General features: G+C 43.3%; 1 protein-coding gene across 13 annotated transcripts in view; it reads right to left on the bottom strand.

Moving 5' to 3' along the window:
• The window catches only part of NFASC (neurofascin), a 154,618-nt gene that overhangs the window by 101,530 nt on the left and 30,269 nt on the right, over positions 1-22,819 (bottom strand). For all 13 annotated transcript variants that reach the window (XM_056558084.1, XM_056558085.1, XM_056558093.1 and 10 more), the window contains one exon: positions 2,664-2,705. The gene's annotated coding sequence lies outside the window, so the exon portion shown is untranslated. The remainder of the gene's footprint in view (positions 1-2,663; positions 2,706-22,819) is intronic.

Here is a 22,819-nt window from a genome sequence, read left to right on the forward strand (position 1 = left end):
CCTATATATGCAGGTCCTTTCGTACCAGTTTTCCTACCAGTGTTATGGTCATTTGAAAGCTAAATGACTGAACAAGTATTCAAATATGCAGCTTTAAATCCTGAGCTTCAAATATGCATCGTATAGTTTGTGTGTTAATACACCCTTAGGGGGAGATCCCACATAGCGTATACGCAACGTATTTTGCTGCGTATCTGCTGCTTCGTATTTTCCTACCTATTAAGATCAATGGGTAGCAAAATCAGCTGCAGAAAATACACAGCAAAATACGCTTCGTAGCTACGTAGGACCGTACCCTTAGGGTACGCTCACATGTGCGTATTTTTGCTGCATAACTGCTGCAGATTTTGCTGCCCATTGACTTCAATGGGTAGCAAAATCTGCTACAGCTAATCTGTAGCAGAAAATACGCACGTGTGACCCTAACCTAAAGGGGTTTTCTGGGCTTAAATAATAATTTAATATTTTTAGGATAGGACCTTAATTGCTGATCAGCAGCGTGCCAATCTCTGACACCTTCACCATTTAGCTGTTCACTACACAGTAAATGGTGGACCAGAAGCCGTGTGCCATTCATGGTGTAGTAGTGGTGCCGCATTACTGCAGCTTAACTCCCATTAAAGCTAATGCAGAACCATCACTACATAATACTGTAAATGCAGCAGGAGTACACCTTGGCATATAGTGATTACTTCCTACTATTGATTCACTATGTACAGTATATTTGTGTGTAAAAAAACAACTTTAGATCAGAATATGAACCTGTATGATCATTAGCGCAAAATATTATATTAAGGTGTAAAGTAAATTCTGTAACAATGTTAACATGCTCATAATGTGTACCTAAAGGGGTTGCCATTATTTGATTATCTTACTACACACTGTACAAAATGCTTCCATGTGCACATAAGTAACAATAATAAATTCCTGCACGCAGCACATCTTATTTTATTGTGGATCTTCTGAGTCACTTGCAAATCATTTTCTGAGTAACTTGAGATGGGCTTTCATGCAAGGATAAGTCTTGTATATTAAACCAACTGAACTGTCCAAGGTACCAAAAGCATTCTATTAAAATGCAAGATTGTACACTGCCCTGAGTAAATACATAGAAGTGTAAAGGTACATTCACTATGGCAAATTTTGCTGCAGATTTTCTGCAGATGATTTTGCTACCTATTGACTTCAATTGGTAGCAAGATCTGCTGTGAGAAATCTGCTGCAAATTATAGACAGTCAATATAGTGGAAGCAAAGAAGCCTGGCACTAGTAGTATAAGCTGGAGACGTATGTATATGTTCCTGTATATTGTGGAAAAGGCGTAGGAAGTAATGTGCCTGCTGCGGGTGGTGCTCACACTGTGCGGTATAGTCCAAATGGCAATGGCATAAGAAGATAAATGAATAGGAGCAACTCACCCAAGACCCGAGAGGTAGTAGCAAAATCTTACTTTATTGCATTTCGTGCAGACATAGATGCAAGCCACGGGGGGCAGATGTCACGGTGGGGGAGTAGCAGACAACAGCGGGCCACGGTCCGTATCGTGCTATCAAAGCACTTCGTCAGGCCCCTACCCTGTAGGGGCCTGACGAAGTGCTTTGATAGCACGATACGGACCGTGGCCCGCTGTTGTCTGCTACTCCCCCACCGTGACATCTGCCCCCCGTGGCTTGCATCTATGTCTGCACGAAATGCAATAAAGTAAGATTTTGCTACTACCTCTCGGGTCTTGGGTGAGTTGCTCCTATTCATTTATCTTCTTATGCCATTGCTGCAAATTATAGTTTTTTGAACATAGATATTTCTGTGATATTCTTCAGTAATTGATTTATTGTTGTCTTGCTTTACAATCCATAGTAGGGACTGGAAATAAGGCCCATGTCTCCAGTCATTGGTGCATAACGTTTTGGGTCAGTGAATGGCCAGAAATGGTGAAACTACTGAAAAGACGATTATTATGTATTGAGGATTTTTACTTTGTACTTTCAGCCTTCACAAAAAAATAATTTGATTCTTTTCTCAAAGAATGGTTTCTTCTTCTAAGGAAATGCAGTTACGGAGCAAATGTGTAAAATGCTGCAGAACTGGTTCTTTTCACAACTTAATGATTTTATTTTTCAGCACAACAGAGCACCACCACATTGGTCCTGCAGGTTCAATGCTTTGTAAAATGACAAGGCATCAACACTACACAGGCCATATTGTACCCCAAGACTCTTGGTGCCCTCTTGGTACCCGAGATCCCCAGACACTTCATCCTGTGACTTATTCTCGAGGGGCATATGTCAAAGGCTGTATTTTTGTGCCAGCATTAGCAGCTAATCTGAATAACCTTAAAAACAGAACCATGGCTGCAGTGACCTCAATGGGAGAAGACACTTGGAGGGGCGTTTGGGACAAAATCAACTAACGTCTCCATGTTGTCCATACATCAGGTAGGTGGAGGGCACAAAATCATTTATATAATGGTCACTAAAACATGATCACTCAATAAATCATTCGTAAGTTCTAATGTAATTCTGACATTGTGAAACATACTGCTTGGAAATTGACCCATCTTTTTTAAACACCCTGTAAAATCCCCTCAATCGCCCCACTCTTATACTCGTCATGCTATATACCACATAGAATTGTGGAGAAACAATATTATACTATTTGCTTACCTTTACACGTCTCCGTTTTCCTTTTGTAGCTTTTGCTTCAATCTAAAAGAAAATATATCGTTGGTAAGTAAGCATCTTAGAAATAGTCCCACACAAACCTATCAGGGTAAACACAATGTCTAACTATTGGATCGCCTGTTGGTCAGGTACAAAATAAAACAGAAAGCTATATACAGTGACCCCCCCGACCTACGATGGCCCAAACATACGATCATTTCAACATACGATGGCCTCTCAGAGGCCATCGCATGTTGAAGGCAGCATCAACATACAATTATTTTGTATGTCGGGGCCATCGCATAAACGGCTATCTGGCAGCCCAGCCTGCTTCAGCTGCAGCCGGATATCCGTTTACGGTGCCCCGTGTGGTCCGCTGACGATCACTTACCTGTCCTCGGGGCTCCGGCGCGTCCTTCACGGGATCCTCTGCATCGTCGGCGCTCTCCATCGTCGTCATCACGTCGCTGCGCACGCCGTCCTGTTATCCAATAGGAGCGGCGTGCGTAGTGACGTGATGGCAGCGATGGAGAGCGATGCCGGGGAAGCAGAGGCCTTGCCGGAGCGTCGGGGACACCCGGGGACGCGGCGACAGCGATGGAGGGCGACATCCAGGGCAGCGGTGAGGAGCGGTGACGGTCCGGAGCGGCGGGGACAGGTGAGTACAACTTCCTATACCAGTGGTCTTCAACCTGCGGACCTCCAGATGTTGCAAAACTACAACTCCCAGCATGCCCGGACAGCCAACGGCTGTCCGGGCATGCTGGGTGTTGTAGTTTTGCAACATCTGGAGGTCCGCAGGTTGTAGACCACTGTCCTATACTTTACATTGCACGGATCCCTCAACATACGATGGTTTCAACAAACGATGGTCCGTTCGGAACAGATTACCATCGTATGTTAAGGGACCACTGTATTATTTTGCCTTTGTAATCTGAAATGGTTTGTGGCACACTAAAATATACATGAGAAAACTGTATACAGCAAAACCTACAAACAGATAAACCAATGATAAGAGATACAGTTTCAAAGGTAAAAGATCTTCCTCCTAGAAGTCATGGTCGGGCAAACTTGTGGTATAATAAATTATACATTCTGTACTTTTCCTTAGTTACTTCAATGGATATGGGCAGCATGGTGGCTCAGAAGAGTGGCTCAGGGGTTGGCATTGTTGCCTGACAGGGCTAGGGTCCTGGGTTTAAATTCATAAGAAATACAGTAATGGATTCTGAAGCTTCAGGGTTATAACAACCATATCATACAAATAAAAAAGTTTTTCTCAAGTTTTTTTTCCCCCTCAATGTATACTTTAATATACTGGTGAGGTCTACCATGTCGAGTCTGCTCTGACAGATTTATAACTCTGTGCACCCTTTTTATCAGTTTAACGCACTCTGGGGGAGATTTATCAAAACCTGTCCAAAGAAAAAGTTGCCAAGTTGCCCATATCAACCAATCAGATCACTTCTTTCATTTTTCAGAGGCCTTGTTAAAAATTAAAGAAGCGATCTGATTGGTTGCTATGGGCAACTGGGCAACTTTTCCTCTGGACAGGTTTTGATAAATCTCCCCATTGTTCCATTTTCACCATTTCGAAAAATGATGCAGTTTACAGCACTATTGATAACTCTAACCCGTAGTGTTAGGCTGGGTTCACACTACGATCTGTAACTACGGTTTCCGTATACGGCTGGGAGGAGGGGGCGGGGCTTAATCGCGGCGCCCGCACTCAGCCGTATACGGGAAGCGTATTTAATGCATGTCTATGAGCCGACCAGAGTGAACCGCAGCCTCCGGTCGGCTGCTTTTTCGTCCGTATGCGGTTTCCAGACCGTAGGCAAAAACGCGGTCGACCACATTTTTGCCTGCGGTCGGGAAACCGCATACGGACGAAAACGCAGCCGACAGGAGGCTGCGGTTCACTCAGGTCGGCTCATAGACATGCATTAAATATGGTTCACCTATACGGCTGAGTGCGGGCGCTGTGATTAAGCCCCGCCCCCCTCCTCCCAGCCGTATACGGGAATCGTAGTTGCAAATAGTAGTGTGAACTCAGCCTTATTTGTATTTCTGTTTCTGTCAAAAAGTATCCATTTCACTAAGCTATATTATATACTTAGCATTCAGCTGCCATGTAATGTGTATATACTGTGGTGTTATGTGCACACTTTTACATGCAAATGTCTTTTTGACCAATAAATCCCATTCTGACGCCAAACTAGTCACGCTTTGCATGGTACCCAAATGTGACATATGTAAGTAAAATTAGGCAAATGGATTCTTGTGAAAGGAATCCAATGCTATACAGTAGACAGAAACAGGGATAGACGTCCTGATGTAAATGACACACAAGGAAATTAATGAGCAAATCCAGAGATTAGCAGCTGTGATTCCCAGGATGGTAAGTGGTAGACAAGCAGACGTGTCAGTGATGTTCATAGCTCCTGGGACACATTGCTCTTGCGCTAGGTCTATTTTTACATTCTTAGCCCGCCGGTTCTGTCAAATAAAAGGCAACTCCTTATCAGTTGCTTTTATAACCTAAAGTTAAAACATCCTGGCATCCATCACTATGTATTATCATCAGAAAAAACAGGCTCCCCTCCAGGAAAACACCTTAACTATATGTCATAACCTCCATGTACAGGGAGATAAATTGCTCTGCTATAAAGCAAAGCATGCACAGGTTACAAAAGAATATTATCAGGCTTCTGCATACTCCGATACACCGATCAGCCCTAACAATAATACCACTTGTCTAATATTGTGTAGGGTCCTCTTGTGCTAGCATAAGAGACATGTAACTATAGAGTAGTGTAACTTTGCAACCAGTCAACTGTATGCCCATTTTTTTGGTGCTGTAATGGCAAAGGGTGTAGGGTTACATCTGGCAGGTTAGATGGTTAGTCAGAGGGAGTGAGAACCCATCAGTGCCCCATGAGCATGATCTGAGTTCAGATGAGCTGCCATGGCATGTGGGGACCTAAGGGCTATTGCACACTATGGAAATTCTGCTCTGAACTGTTCAGAGTGGAATTCCACTTGCAGCAGAATCCAACTAATCTCAATAGGATTTTGCTGCACTGTATACCTTACAGAAATTCAGTAGCGGAATTTCGGAGGCAAATTCGACTTCCGTCTGAAACTGAGTTGCAGTCAATGAGTCGGCCATTAAAGGTTTGTTCCAAACGCTGAGCAGTGGAGTACCCCTTTAAACTCCGATCTCGTCGGAGGCTGCTGCAAGTGAAGATTCCGCTCTGGATAATTCTGAGTGAAAATTCAGTAGTGTGCAAGGGCCCTAACAAAGCCTTAAAGAGGGCCATAACTGTATTGACACTGTCACATAGCATCTCCATGCAAATGCAGTAGCAGCAAATTGGATGAGAGAAATCTCACCCATATGCTCCAGATAAAATGTGTTGTAGATTTATTGTAGATATCGGGAAATTGAAATCTGGAGGTGTTGAAAATTTTGCAGCAAATGTGCTGTGGATTCTCAGCAAAAGCCACAACTGTGGATTTGAATAAGAACTTTTTTGATCTTTAAAACTGACAAATGGTCCCTAAATCCCAGGCAACACATCCCTAAGATTTAAAAACTTTTAATATAGTGTTCCTTGTGTAATTAGCAGACACTTTTCCATTCACTTTCTTTTAAAATTATCAACATAAATATGTTTAAAATGTAATAGAAAAAACGGCCACTAGGTGGCTCTGTTGTTCCCTGCTGCAATAAATACAGTGAGTTTGGTCTCCTCCCAGCCTGGCAAGAGTCTGAAATCAGGAAGTGTTTCTCTGCACTGAGCTTGATTGACAGCTGCAAAGAGCCTCACTGAAAGATGCACAGAGCTTGAGATCTTTCATCACAGAGCTGCAACCAAGTGAGGGCTTCAGTGATGTCATGCCTGCTGGGAAATGCCCACTTTTTCCTGCTGGGGGATTGCACTATGTGTGCAAGAATAAAGGTACGATACAGAACTTTTTAAGAGTGGGAAGAGCGTTAGGAGTAGTTAGGGAACATGGCCTGAGTTAGTTTAGAAAGGTTTATTTGGTGACAGGAATTTTTTAAGGCCATAGAAATGACACTGTCTAAGGGTATGTTCACACAGCAGAATCTCACCCCGGAAGAGCGATCAGGAATTCTGCTGCCCTTATGTAGCATTGGTGTGAAGCATGGAAAACGAAACTCCTCATCCAGAGATAGTCCAGCACTCAGGAATGGTTTAAGCTTATCCAGTTTATTCAAATCTTTAAAATGTCCGGTGGACTGAATACAAAATATTAAAACTGATTGGTGTGAAGAAGTTTTCCATTGACCCATTTACACTGTGGAATTTCAGTGATGGAAAATTCTGCTGCAAAAATTCACGCAGTGGAATTATGTTTAATGGTGACAGCACGGGTCCATGCGGACGCTGGAATCTCTGACCTGGGTGGAGATTCTGCAGTGTAAATATACCCTAACAGATTGCATGTCAGTTTACTGGTATACCAAAGCATTATACAAGCAATCCCTAGTAGGAGTAAAATATTATTCAAATAAAGTTTATTTAAAAAAAAAAATCAGCACAGTAAAAAAACAATAATTTTCCATTTAAAAAAGTGGATTAATTTAGTAAAAGTGTTACATTAATTCCAAACAATTTATTGTGCAATGATAAAAAAATAAATAAAAAAGAAATATTTGCCATCACTATATTCATGCATTATTTATGCTGCAGAGGGATGGCACATCATTTGAAATGCAAATAAACAATGCCAGAAGTTTGTTGTTTTTTTCCATTCTCTGAAGAAATAATCATTATATGCATAGAAAAGGGTATTTTTTAATAATAAAAAAATGCATTGTCTTTTGCAACAACAAAAAACTGCCACATTAACAGAAAAATAAAAAAAAGTAATGGCTCTTAGAATGTTACAAGGTCAAAAAAGGCCCAGTCCTGCAGGGGTTAAAAGGGGGTTTCAGATTATAAGTAATTACTGTAAAATGTAAAGTCCTGTATAGGGATCGACCGATTATCGGTATGGCCGATATTATGGGCCGATAATCACGATTTGGGCATTATCAGTATCGGCAATTACCTTGCCGATAAGCGGATAATGCCCCGCCCCCCGCCCCCAACGCACCGCGAACTCATCCCCCCCCCCCCCCCCCCCGCAGCGTTACTAGGCCGGAGCCTGCCCGGAGTGGAGAAGAGGACCCCCGGAGAAGTAGGACAGCCCGGACCGGTTCACCCTCCACCCGGAATGCCGCCGGACACTACAGGAAGGATGGATGGCCCGGACCACCCTCCCCGGACGGTCCCTGCAGTAACTGGGAAGGTGAGTCAGGGTTCTGGGATGGACAGGGGTCTGTATAATATACTATATCTACAGTAGGCCCTCCAGCTGTTGAGGCCCTCCAGCTGTTGCAAAACTACAACTCCCAGCATGCCCGGACAGCCAACGGCTGTCCGGGCATGCTGGGAGTAGAAGTTTTGCAACAGCTGGAGGCACCCCTAGGCGCGGTGCGGCGCGGCGCGGCGGGGGGAGTGGTGGCAGTTATAGGTCTCAGGACCCCCGGACAGGCAGGGGGAAAGAAGCGGGTGGCGGCGGCGGTCTATGGCACCGCAAAAGCCACTGCAGTGCATTGTTTTAAAGCACCCGCTTTAAATCAATGATCTGCAGCGGTGTCGCGGGGGGATAAATAGCCGATAACTTATACCGGAATATCGGTATAAGTTATCGGCTATCGGCCCTAAAAAACTGATATCGGTCGATCCCTAGTCCTGTATCGTACTAACATACTATATATATTTATATATATATATATATATATATATATATATATATATATATATATTGATTCTTTATTTGAAAGATATTTGCCGCTATCCGTGAATGGAAACATTCTTATTTACATCCAGAGGCTCTTCCGGAAAACATGATATAAAGAGAGAATACTAACTGTAACGCAATATACATGCTCAAAGCTTGTCTGAAACTGTGCATGTTTACCCAGCGCTCGAGCTCCACCCCATCCGCCCAACAGATTTGGCATTTCACACAAAGGACAAGTTCAACTTCATTGAGCAGTCTGTGTTTCAGTAGGTTGGGAAATGTTCTCAGCTGCCCACATTGCGGCCATCAATGGAATGGAATGTTACCCACACTTTGTCTTTGGACGTCACTTTGTTTCTCTGCTATATAACTATTTGTATAGCGACCTTGACTTTCCCATTAAAAGACATTACTTGTTATTAATGTTGAAAGCTCTTGATTTTAAACGTTTACAAGTGGCCTTCCTCATCCAGAGGTTCACCAAGTTCCAACCGACATTACCATCATGTCTGGAAGAGGAACGTAGAAGGAAGCCTGGCAGGGGTGTCACACAATCTCAAGAGAAGTTAAAAACTATTCTCACGATTAAATAAAACAAGCAGGGAGAAATTTACTCCTGACTCTGTGTCACGTAACTGAGATGGACTCATTATGTATGCTTATGGGACCTTATTGCTTACATAAATATGGAGCGGGGACAGAAGTGCTTAGCTGTGCGCTTCTCTCCCTGCTCGTTCTAGCAATCGCTCAGGGTCTAAACACTTGGGGTACGAAGTACCTTACATGTAAGGTAGTTCTCTTAATTCAGAAGTTTATCTTTCATTTAAAAGAATATTTATGCTCATATAATTTGCCCATTCTGCTACTTCATTCGCAGTGTTAGGGTATTTTCACAGGCAGAATTTCCGTGCGGAATTCTGCAGAAGAATTCAGAAGGAAATTCCGCCATCATTTACTTCATACTGATTTGAATGGGATTTCACAGTCCCTTCCAGGTAGAAGAATTTCCACAATTCTGCTTTTTGCATTCTGTCAAAATATTAGACTAGTGGAATCTTATTGAAATCAATGGGGCTTGAAGTTCAGCAGAATTCTGCAAGCTTTGCTGGAAAAAATTTCTGCTGAATTTTCCCCATGTGAACATACCCTTAACATGCAGCACCAGGAAATTTTTGGGCTCTTTATTATAACAGGACTTTCTATCCATACGATGTTTGCACACAAAAGAGCAGATCCACTAAAGACTGGCATTTCACACTTCAGATTTCAGTTACAGGGAGTAAAGTGATGATTTGCCTCTGCAGGTGTCCTTGCAACTCAGAGAGAAATCTATGCCAGCTCCTAGCTGCAATGTACGCCAGTTTTCGAATGTAAATTATAGCATACTAGCTGAGTACCCAGCGCTGCCCAGTTTTTCCTACTTTATCCTTGTGGAGGAGGAAAAGCTACAAAGTAGGAAGCTTTTGTCCCCATATGCCGTCCTTAAATCCTGACCCCATATCCCCTCTGACCACAAATCCCTTCCTCGTATTCTGACCTCATACCCTGTCCTCATATTTTGTCCTCATATCTTGACCTCATAGCCCGACCTCATATCCCCTTCTCATATGCCGTCCCCATATCTAAACCTCATATCCCATTCCTATATCCCCTCCCCATATCCCGACCTCATATCCTGACCTCATATCCTGTCCCCATATCGCATCCTTATATGCAGTCCTCATATGCAGTCCTCATATCCCGTCTTCATATCCCGCCCCCATATCTAATCCTCATTTCTGATTATCATATCCCGTCCTCAGGTGGGGCTGCATTGTGGTAAAGATATTGTAAGCTGAAAATAAAAGGGGTGTGGCTTAAAGGGTGGGCGTGTCTTTGCAAGATAGGGCATGGAATGCAGGGAGGGTGTGGCTTGCCAGCCGGACTGATGCATTCACCAGGAGATGCAGAGCCGAGCTTGTGGAGTATAGTACCAGAAGTCCTATATACTTGCAGGGGACTTGAAGCAAAAAAAACATCCTTCACATATGGGGGTAGGTTAGGGGTTAATTTAACTATCATATATTTTTATTTGACATATAAGTAACATGTGACCAAGTATTATCTAAATATCTCCAGCCGCACGGAAGTTATGCTGGAACATACATTTCCCATAGATTTGCATTGGACTTTAAACAAAACTCTCGACCCTTGCAAATGAGGGAAGGTTAGGGTTAAATTAACTATCCTATATTTTTAGTGGACATATAAGTAACGTGACTGAGTATTATCAAAATATTTCCAGCTGTTTGGAAGTTATACAGTAACATACAGTCATGGCCGTAAATGTTGGCACACTTGAAATTTTTCTAGAAAATGAAGTACCGTATTTATCGGGGTATACCACGCACCGGCCTATAACACGCACCCTCATTTTACCACGGATATTTGGGTAAAAAAAGTTTTTTACCCAAATATCCATGAAAAAATGAGGGTGCGTGTGTGCGCGTGTATACCCCGATATACCCCCAGGAAAGGCAGGGGGAGAGTGGCCGTCGCTGCCCGCTTCTCTCCCCCTGCCTTTCCTGGGGTCTAGAGCGCTGCTGTCGGCCCTTTTCACCCCCTGGTTATCGGCGCCGCTGCCCGTTCTGTCCCCCTGACTATCGGTGCCGGCGCCGATAGCCAGGGGGAGAGAAGCAGCGCCAACAGCCAGGGGGAGAGAAGGGGCAGCGGCACCCATTGCCGGCGCCGCTGCCCCGTTGCCTCCCCCCATCCCCGGTGGCATAATTACCTGAGTCCGGTCCGCGCTGCTCCAGGCCTCCGTCGTGCGTCCCCAGCGTCGTTGCTATGCACGGCGCGGCGCACTGACGTCATGCGCCGTTCAGCGCATAGCAATGACGCCGGGGACGCAAGACGCAGAACGGGCAGCGGCGCCGATAACCAGGGGGTGAAAAGGGCCGACAGCAGCGCTCTAGACCCCAGGAAAGGCAGGGGGAGAGAAGCGGGCAGCGACGGCCTCTCTCCCCCTGCCTTTCCTGGGGGTGTATCGGCGTATAACACGCACACAGACTTTAGGCTAAAAATTTTAGCCTAAAAAGTGCGTGTTATACGCCGATAAATACGGTATTTCTCACAGAAAAGGATTGCAGTAACACATGTTTTGCTATACACATGTTTCTTCCCTTTGTGTGTATTGGAACTAAACCAAAAAAGGGAGGAAAAAAAGCAAATTGGACATAATGTCACACCAAACTCCAAAAATGGGCTGGACAAAATTATTGGCACTCTTAACTTAATATTTGGTTGCACACCCTTTGGAAAAAATAACTGAAATCAGTCGCTTCCTATAACCATCAATAAGCTTCTTACACCTCTCAGCCGGAATGTTGGCCCACTCTTCCTTTGCAAATTGCTCCAGGTCTATCTTATTGGAAGGGTGCCTTTTCCCAACAGCAATTTTAAGATCTCTCCACAGGTCTTCAATGGGATTTAGATCTGGACTCATTGCTGGCCCCTTCAGAACTCTCCAGCGCTTTGTTTCCATCCATTTCTGGGTGCTTTTTGACGTATGTTTGGAGGTCTTTGTCCTGCTGGAAGACCCAAGATCTCGGATGCAAACCCAGTTTTTTGACACTTAGCTGTAAAGTGTGACCCAAAATCCATTGGTAATCCTCAGATTTAATGATGCCTTGCACACTTTCAAGGCACCCAGTGCCAGAGGCAGCAAAACAACCCCAAAACATAATTGAACCTCCACCATATTTCACTGTAGGTACTGTGTTCTTTTCTTTGTAGGCCTCATTTTGTTTTCGGTAAACAGTAGAATGATGTGCTTTACCAAAAAGCTCTATCTTGGTTTCCTCTGCCCACAAGACATTTTCCCAGAAGGATATTGGCTTACTCAAGTTCATTTTGGCAAAATGTAGTCTTGCTTTTTTCTGTCTCTGTGTCAGCAGTGGGGTCCTCCTGGGTCTCCTGCCATAGCGTTTCATTTCATTTAAATGTTGACGGATAGTTCGCGCTGACACTGATGCTCCCTGAGCCTGCAGGACAGCTTGAATATCTTTGGAACTTGTTTGGGGCTGCTTATTCACCATCCGGACTATCCTGCGTTGACACCTTTCATCAATTTTTCTCTTCCGTCCATGCCCAGGGAGGTTAGCTACAGTGCCATTGGTTGCAAATTTCTTGATAATGTTGTGCACTGTGGACAAAGGCAAATCTAGATCTCTGGAGATGGACTTGTAATCTTGAGATTGTTGATATTTTCCATAATTTTGGTTCTCATGTCCTGAGACAGTTCTCTTCTCCTCTTTCTGTTGTCCATGCTTAGTGTGGCACACACAGACACACAATGCAAAGACTAAGTGAACTTCTCTCCTTTTTATCTTCTTTCAGGTGTGATTTTTATATTGCCCACACCTGTTACTTGCCCCAGATGAGTTTAAAGGAGCATTACATGCTTGAAACAATCTTATTTTTCCATAATTTTGAAAGGGTGCCAATTATGTCCAGTTAGCTTTTTTTCATCCCTTTTTTTGGTTAAGTTCCAATACACACAAAGGGAACAAATGTGTGTATAGCAAAACATGTGTTACTGCAATCCTTTTCTGTGAGAAATACTTCATTTTCTAGAAAAAATTCAGGGGTGCTAACATTTACAGCCATGACTGTATATATATATATATATATATATATATATATATATATATATATATACTGCAAGCATAATTTTTGCAACACAAGAAGAATGCCTACTGACAAGAATTAGATAGGACATGCCTGTGAATACCCTTATATAACATATATAGAGACACTAATTCCATCCCATTCTGTGTACCACAAGGCCTCCACTCTCTGCTATGGACACTCTGGATGCTCCATATAATTGTATCAATCTACACCCTCTCCTCAGTGTGACATTACTGTATCCTACTCACATATTTCCCAGCTCCGTGGTAGCAATCTTTGCTCCATGTCTAAACATTTGTAATGTATGAAGATGCATTCACACATTCATTAAACCACTATTTACATAGCAGCCGGCCCGTGCATAAATGCTTTCTTTATTGCGAGTCTATTTTTCCAGCAGAAAATGAGTCCATTTACCCTTTAACCTTTACAGTCTGCAGTCTTAGTTACAAATATTCAATCCTGATGCTTCTAGGAATGGAAAAAAGCAGGAGGCCGGGGTCTGAGTGTTTGTATGGAGCGGGGCCAGAGGGCCTGGTGCAGCAGATCAGCAGGCAGACCAGTTAATATGCAGATGAGTACAGAACATTGCCCTCTCCCCGCAGGCAGCTAAGCCTCATCCATATGGATTTGTGGCTGCAGTGTGGGAGTAGGCGGCAAATGCAGTTATGGATCTATTAGTCGGTTCATGGTGTGTTATGAAAAATATTCTTGTGACTGTGGCCCTGACATTTCCTGCGTTCCACAGTGTCTGTCCATGTAAAGCTAGGAGAGACATGATGGGTCCCTGTGGGCAAAGATTAAGCTGCAGTTTTCTGGATGTATGCACCCATCACTGATTAATCAATAGCTCTTGTCCCTTCCGTGAATCTCCTGAATCACCTCAAGGGACTGGCTTGAATTTGGTCTCTGTGGCAACAAACACTGCATTTCCCAGAGGACTATGCAAAATGTGAAAACAAAGGGAAAATCATTATACATTAAAAGATTGTCAAACACGTTTCTATATACATAAAGTGATCTGCAGGGAATCATAGTACAGTAATAATACCCTCACAAGACAGACACATGTCACTCATATTCCAGACTGTATCACCCTTGGTTTTTCTAGGAATGGTCCTTGACTTTAGGTGTCGTATCACTTGTGAAAATGTTCCCTTGCAATGCCTCTACAGCCGAGAGGACTTTAAAATATTTATAGCGCAGTGCCATACTTCTTTGATACAAAGGAGCTTTTCTTTTATTTGCCTGTCCGTCAGTGCAAAGGACAAAGCTTCCATCTCATATTCTATTTTTACAATAGGGCTTTTCTTCTTTGACATCCAATAAACCCCTCTATTGCTTTAAAGAGAAAAATATTATTCCCAAACAACATATGGAAACCTTTCAAGGGGCAACTGGACTGTGAGGATCCTAAAAATCGGACCCTAATGGATCACAAAGTGATGGGATATCCTACTGACATGCTAAGTGTAGCATACGATAAGGACAGATATGCTGGGCTATGTTATAACACAGCCCGATGTGTCATCTGAAAATAGCCACGATAAAATAATACAGCGGAGGCATAGTTATAGTCACGAATGACTGGTCAGGCGTGGGAGGCGGGGGGAGCTCTTTCCTCACGACTACAATGTACCCTCAACTATGAGTCTGCTGTAACTGCTATAAACCAGCTACACAGTACTTGTATGCCATTTGGTATAATAGCCCAATGAATCTGTCATTGTAAAATGCTACCATTAAATAGAGAAAAATATACTGAAGACAAATCCACTTTAAGACAGTGGAGGATAAAGAGCGAGACAGGGCCCTAATTTCTTTCCCGTTACCTTGCCCTCATTTATGTAGCAATTCTAAGCAAAATGCACCTGAAGTCACGTGCAATTTGCATTAAAACTATGTTCACATCTGCATCAAAGGCTCCATCCATCATTCCATCAACAAAGCTGGGAAAAATAGCACAACCTACTGTAGCTATTTAATTTTTTTTCCATTAAAATGACAGATACCGTATTTTTCGCCATATAAGACGCACTTTTTCTTCGCCAAAACAGGGGGGGAAAAGTTGGTGCATCTTATACGGCGAATACATACCTATCGCGGCGGTCCCTGCGGCCATCAACGGCCGGGACCCGCGGCTAATACAGGACATCGCTGATCGCGGTGATGCCCTGTATTAAACCTTCAGACGCGCGATCAAAGCTGACCGCCGTGTCTGAAGCGAAAGTGACACTAACCCGGCTGCACCGGGAGGGACCTTACCTGCCTCCTCGATGTCCGCTCCGTGCCGGGATCCCCTGCATGGCCGGCGCTCTCCTTCGTCGTCATCACGTCATCGCGCACACCGCCCCATCATCCAATAGGAGCGGCGTGCGTAGCGACGTGATGACGGCGACGGAGAGCAAGGATACCGGGCAGCAGAGATGTTCCGGAGCGACGAGGACACCCCGGGGACAGCGGTGGAGGGCGACATCCAGGGCAGCGGTGACGAGCGGTGGCGGGTCCGGAGCGGCGGGGACAGGTGAGTATTACCTCCTATACCAGTGGTCTTCAACCTGCAGACCTCCAGATGTTGCAAAACTACAACTCCTGGCATGCCCGGACAGCCAACGGCTGTCCGGGCATGCTGGGAGTTGTAGTTTTGCAACATCTGGAGGTCCGCTGGTTGAAGATCACTGTGACCTATACTTTACATTGTATTCTAGATTTTCCTCATTTAAAATTGGGTGCGTCATATATGCCGAAGCGTCCTATAGGGTGAAAAATACAGTAACTCACTGGAAACCTGATAGCTTGTGTCTATCAGGCACAGGATCTGGCACTGGCCTTATTTTCATTTTTGTGTTCCTACAATAGAATAAAAAAAATGGAAATCCGCATGCAGATGTGAACAAAAGCCTAAAACAGAGTATCTGACATACGTCACATTTATTGTGTTTTAGAATCTTTTTATGCCTAACTACAAAAAGTTGAATATTTGACCAGAAGCATCGGCACTTATCAACAAGAATAACGTTACATATAACCAGTAAGAACATACGTTTAGCTGTTGCTATACTCCAACACAAAGAGGGAAAATGAAGTCATGGCTAAGAATGATAAAATGCTTCATATTTATGAAAGTCATACGGGCACATCTAGGAGCAAAATGTTGATGTCAATGTGTGACCTTAAGTGTACCTGTGAAAGAGACCCCACCAATCAAAAGAACGAGCTGGGTTAAGTATGTGCTTTACTCCTTGGCTCTCATTGTTCTTTCATAGCTAAATCCCCAGAAAGTCACTCACTTATGCTTGCTCATTCTCCTGGTCGGGGTCTCAACACTAAGACCCTGATCGATCACAACTTTTTAAATAACAGGGACACTTTGAAAACAAAGCATGTCTAAGGGTTTGTTTTAATACTCATTAACCCCTTAAGGACGCAGGACGTAAATGTACGTCCTGGTGAGGTGGTACTTAACGCACCAGGACGTACATTTACGTCCTAAGCATAACCGCGGGCATCGGAGCGATGCCCGTGTCATGCGCGGCTGATCCCGGCTGCTGATCGCAGCCAGGGACCCGCCGGCAATGGCCGACGCCCGTGATCTCGCGGGCGTCCGCCATTAACCCCTCAGGTGCCGTGATCAATACCGATCCCAGCATCTGCGGCAGTTCGCGATTAAAATGAACGATCGGATCGCCCGCAGCGCTGCTGCGGGGATCCGATCATTCATAACGCCGCACGGAGGTCCCCTCTCCTTCCTCCGTGCGGCTCACGGCGTCTCCTGCTCTGGTCTGTGATCGAGCAGACCAGAGCAGGAGATGACCGATAATACTGATCTGTTCTATGTCCTATACATAGAACAGATCAGTATTAGCAATCATGGTATTGCTATGAATAGTCCCCTATGGGGACTATTCAAGTGTAAAAAAAAAATGTAAAAAATTGTAAAAGTAAAAGTAAAAAAAAAGTGAAAAATCCCCTCCCCCAATAAAAAAGTAAAACGTCCGTTTTTTCCTATTTTACCCCCAAAAAGCGTAAAAAACTTTTTTTATAGACATATTTGGTATCGCCGCGTGCGTAAATGTCCGAACTATTAAAATAAAATGTTAATGATCCCGTACGGTGAACGGCGTGAACGAAAAAAAATTAAAAAAGTCCAAAATTCCTACTTTTTTAATACATTTTATTTTTAAAAAATTATAAAAAATGTATTAAAAGTTTTTTATATGCAAATGTGGTATCAAAAAAAAGTACAGATCATGGCGCAAAAAATGAGCCCCCATACCGCCGCTTATACGGAAAAATAAAAAAGTTATAGGTCATCAAAATAAAGGGATTATAAACGTACTAATTTGGTTAAAAAGTTTGTGATTTTTTTAAGCACAACAATAATATAAAAGTATATAATAATGGGTATCATTTTAATCGGACTGACCCTCAGAATAAAGAACACGTCATTTTTACCAGAAATTGTACGGCGTGAAAACAAAACCTTCCAAAATTAGCAAAATTGCGTTTTTCATTTTAATTTCCCCACAAAAATAGTGTTTTTTGGTTGCGCCATACATTTTATGATATAATGAGTGATGTCATTACAAAGGACAACTGGTCGCGCAAAAAACAAGCCCTCATACTAGTCTGTGGATGAAAATATAAAAGAGTTATGATTTTTAGAAGGCGAGGAGGAAAAAATGAAAACGTAAAAATTAAATTGTCTGAGTCCTTAAGGCCAAAATGGGCTGAGTCCTTAAGGGGTTAAAGGGGTATGCCAGGAAAAAACTTTTTTTTAAATATCAACTGGCTCCAGAAAGTTAAACAGATTTGTAAATTACTTCTATTAAAAAAATCTTAATCCTTTCAGTACTTATGAGCTTCTGAAGTTAAGGTTGTTCTTTTCTGTCTAAGTGCTCTCTGATGACACGTGTCTCGGGAAACGCCCAGTTTAGAAGAGGTTTGCTATGGGGATTTGCTTCTAAACTGGGCATTTCCCGAGACAGGTGTCATCAGAGAGCACTTAGATAGAAAAGAACAACCTTAACTTCAGGAGCTCATAAGTACTGAAAGGATTAATATTTTTTTAATAGAAGTAATTTACAAATCTGTTTAAAGGGGTTCTCCGGTGCTTAGACATCTTACCCCCTATCCAAAGGATAGGGGATAAGATGCCTAATCGCAGGAGTCCCGCCGCTGGGGACCCCCCGTGATCTTGCACACGGCACCCTGTTTGTAATCAGTCCCCGGAGCGTGTTTGCTCCGGGTCTGATTACTGTCCATCACGGGGCCGGCGGTGTGTGATGTCACGCCTCCGCCCCCGTGTGACATCACGCTCCGCCCCTCAATGCAAGTCTATGGGAGGGGGCGTGACAGCTATCACGCACCCTCCCGTAGGCTTGCATTGAGGGGCGGAGCGTGACGTAACATGGGGGCGGAGGCGTGACGTCACATGCCGTCGGCCCTGTAGTCGCCGGTAATCAGTACACGCTCCAAGGACTGATTACAAACGGGGTGCCGTGTGCAAGATCACGGGGGTCCCCAGCGGCGGGACTCCTGCGATCAGGCATCTTATCCCCTATCCTTTGGATAGGGGATAAGATGTCTAAGCACCGGAGTACCCCTTTAACTTTCTGGAGCAGGTTGATATATATAAAAAAAAGTTTTTTCCTGGATAACCCCTTTAACACCCTATAACAACAAAAACATAAAAGGGCTTCACATGGTGACTAAAGTGTTTGCCAAAGAGACCAAAAATAGATAGCCTGCAGCTCAGCTGCATAGATGGCCTAAGGACACCACTAAAGGAAGCACATGAGCTCTCTGCATGCTATATTATTATTGAGTTCAATGTATGATAGTATGCAGTAAGTACCTACCATCCCTCTACTGGTGTCTGCAGGTAACCAGGATGTACAGTATAGAAAGTAAATTCTGTGATCAGTCCACAGTTTAGTATAAACGTACTGGTTGGGCAGTCACAGTCCATTGTAAACCCTGCTGTTGGTCAGTCTTACTGCAGCCATTTAGTCGGCAGTTTTGTGCAAACACTTTTGCAATATTCTTAATTTTTATACAGTGACGGAAAAACATAATTTTACTACTACTTAGGAGCCAAAGGCATTCAAGTGATTTCCTACTTAGCCTGAAGGCCAGAAGAACCTTATTGCAGTGTATCTGGTGTTGATTCTATTTATTTATTGGTGGGTTTGCAAATCCTTCTGTGAAGAAACCCTTAAGCTATGTACATACATATTTAGTTCTGTGTGTTCTCTCAAGAAGGGTTTGGATCTTTTTGTGTTTAAGAACTCATCTGGAATAGGCTGTCAGAACATCTGGCATCTTCTTATCTGTATACGGATAAGCTGTTCTGCTGACAGATGTTAGAAGGGAGTCCTGACCACTTACAAATCTTAATAACTAATGTTATGCAAGAAAGACATTCTTGTGGTCAGACTATTTCAGAATTCATTCAAACAATGTTACTTTATTGTGGTGTTACCTTAGCAACTAGAATAAGTTAAAGATGATCTGTCAAAGTTGTTGTCTTGGACATCAAAGCCATAAGCTAAGATGATACTATGACAAAGTCACAGATTGATCTGCAGTGATCAGGGCTCCTATTTAGGGGATGCAGATTAAAGGGGTATTCCAGGAAAAAACTTTTTTTTATATATATCAACTGGCTCCAGAAAGGTAAACAGATTTGTAAATTACTTCTATTAAAAAATCTTAATCCTTTCAGTACTTATGAGCTTCTGAAGTTAAGGTTGTTCTTTTCTGTCTAAGTGCTCTCTGATGATACTTGTCTCGGGAACCGCCCAGTTTAGAAGCAAATCCACATAGTAAAATTAAAGTAAAAGTTTTTTCCTGGATAACCCCTTTAAGCATGACCAACCTTTCCACTACAGCAAAAATGAAAAGAATCCAATACAGCAGATATCTGTCACACTTGTCCATATCAAGGTGCTGTTAACTAGTAGAAAATTGTGTAAATCAGCAATATGATTTATTGTATAGCCATCTTATTGTAACGCCTACAATATAAACTATCTAAGGGTCCCTTTATTATATACATCATCCGTTGTCAGTTCCCTCCGGCGCTGCAAAATCTGCGCCAGAGGGAAAATGAAACCAGATCCGATCCCATTCATTTGAATGGGACTGTTCACAATCATCCGGCGTCTCAGTTTAGACTCCGGATGATTTGGCTCGCATCTTGCTGCGTTCCCCTGTCCATGCTGCATACCTGTCAAGCGCTTCAGATGTCGGACCCTGTGTTCATCTATTGAGCGCCGGAGGCATCACCAGACAGAACTGAAAGCATATTGCAAGCATCGGCTTTTGCCGCCAGCACTCCATCTCGGCTGCTGGGATTGATTTTGGGAGGGATCCTCACTGTACAGAAAGTACAGTTGAAGTTTGGAGGACTGGTACTACACAACCAGGGTGCCTCCTGCTGTTGCAAAACCACAACTTCCTGCAGCTCCCAGAGGGCATTCTGGGAGTTCAAGTGCTGTAGGCACCCTGTCTAATGCTAGAAGCACCCTGGTTTGAGCAATTACAGTTTATTTTTTATTTTTTTCAGGTCATGTACCACTAGCCCAACAGGATTGACTATGCCTACCTTTCCCCACAGCTTTATTTTCAAGGAAGGCATCGTCAATCCTGTTGGGCTAGTGGTACAAAACTTGGAAAAAAAACTGTAATTGCTCAAACTGATGGCAACTGATGGTTTTGACTGATGACAATTTATGCACTTTTTGAGCATCAGTCGTGCCATCAGTTGTGAACAGTTTAGTAAAAAAAAACTGAGCCTGACAAAACTGACATATGTAAACCTAGCCTAACTACAATATAATCTAAAATCTTTAAACATTAGGGGATTTTTTTTTAACTTTAAATGAGTGCTCCGTCGAAAAATAACATATCCCCCAGGGGTGTGGAAATAAAAAAAATAAAAAACTACTTGTCCAAGGGACTAAAACGGGACACAACTACTTGTCCCTCATGAAAATCCACTTGTCCTGGTAAACAAAATAATTTTAACCAAAATAGTTTGTAAATAAGGTCTTTTGTTTTTATCTCCTCGCCCTATAATAGCCATAACTCTTATTTTTCCATCTACAGACACATATGAGTCTTGTTTGTTGGGGGACTAATTATACTTTGTAACGACACCTTTCATTTTTCCATAACTTATGCTCTGAAACAAAAAAAAATAATTTGTAAGATGAATAGCACTGATCAGTATTATCGGCGATCTTCTGCTCTGGTCTGCTGAAAGGCAGATCAGTGCAGAAGACCCCAGGAGACGGACGGAGGCAGGTGAGGGGACCTCCATCCGCCATCTTGGCTGATCTGATCACCGCGGCAGTGCCGTGGATGATCAGATCAGCCATTATAAGTGTCGCACTGCCACAGATGCCGTGAGCACGGCACCTGAGGGGTAATGACAGACATCCGTGCGACCGCTGATGTCCGCCATTACCAGCGGGTCTGCGATTGCTGAAGGCCGCCGGGACCCGCCGGGAATGAATCGAACACAGCTCCTGCACTCATGTCACAGCCGCGCCGTAAATGTACGGCGCTGTGCGCTAAGTGATGCTATGCAGCGCCATACATTTACGGTGCATGTTCTTAAGGGGTTAAAGCACATTAGATAACTGTAGTCTAGAAACATTTTTTATCCCTGAACCCCCATTAACATACATTCTAGTTTGAATGTGAGAAAAACTGTAGACAGACACCAGAGGTGTAGCTTAACAGAGGTGTTAGAAATGCAGTCTATTGGATCCCTGTTTACCAAATACTCAAAAGAAGACCAGGTAAGGTCCATTAAGATTGGCGTCGCTTATGTGCAGTCTCTACAACCAACTCTCAATTTTAATCTGGAAACCTGAAAAGAGAGCGTGACCACTCGTAAAAAGGGGCGTGTCCCCAACATATTCAAAAAATCCCAACATATTTACTAATGTTTTTACAGAAAATGTTGTGGATTTGAGCTCTGGAAAACCCCACAGCTCAGAGCAGTTGTAAAAAAAAAAAGCAAAACATAGGGAAAAGTGAAAACTGTAGGGAAACATTAGTAAATATCATTGGAAAATACCTGTCAGGAATCAAAACCCACAAAGAAAACGACACTCCACTTTTAGTAAATCAGGGCAAATGCCTAATTAAGACAAGATATAGATAAAATCAATAGGGCTACCTTATAAAGTTTGAGATCCTTATAGGAAATATCACGGTAAAAAACCTATCCCCTATCAAAAGGATCCATGAGTTTTAGATCATGGGGGATCCGACCACTGGGACCCCCACAATTTCCTGCCAGGGGCCCCGCTCTCCCTGTGGGCTGGTCGTGCCAACTCTCGCATGAAGCAGCAGCCGACACACCCCCTCCATGTATCTCTATTGGAGAGCTGTTCGGCTATCTTCAGCTCTCCCATAGAGATATGTGGAGGGGACGTATCGGCTGACGCTTTGTGCCGGGGTTGTGGCACTCCATTCCCAGAGAGAGGCAGAGCCCTGTACAGGAGATCACAGGGGGACAACGAGGTCGGACCCCCGTGATCTAAAATGTATCCCCTTTCCCTTCTATAGAGGATACGTTTTTTAATGTGACCCTTTTCCTTTAAAATGAGAAGACAAATATGTACAAGTTATGTACATAAATTATATTTAAT

The sequence above is a fragment of the Hyla sarda genome, chromosome 2 (assembly GCF_029499605.1).
Source record: "Hyla sarda isolate aHylSar1 chromosome 2, aHylSar1.hap1, whole genome shotgun sequence".
NCBI lineage: Eukaryota > Metazoa > Chordata > Amphibia > Anura > Hylidae > Hyla > Hyla sarda.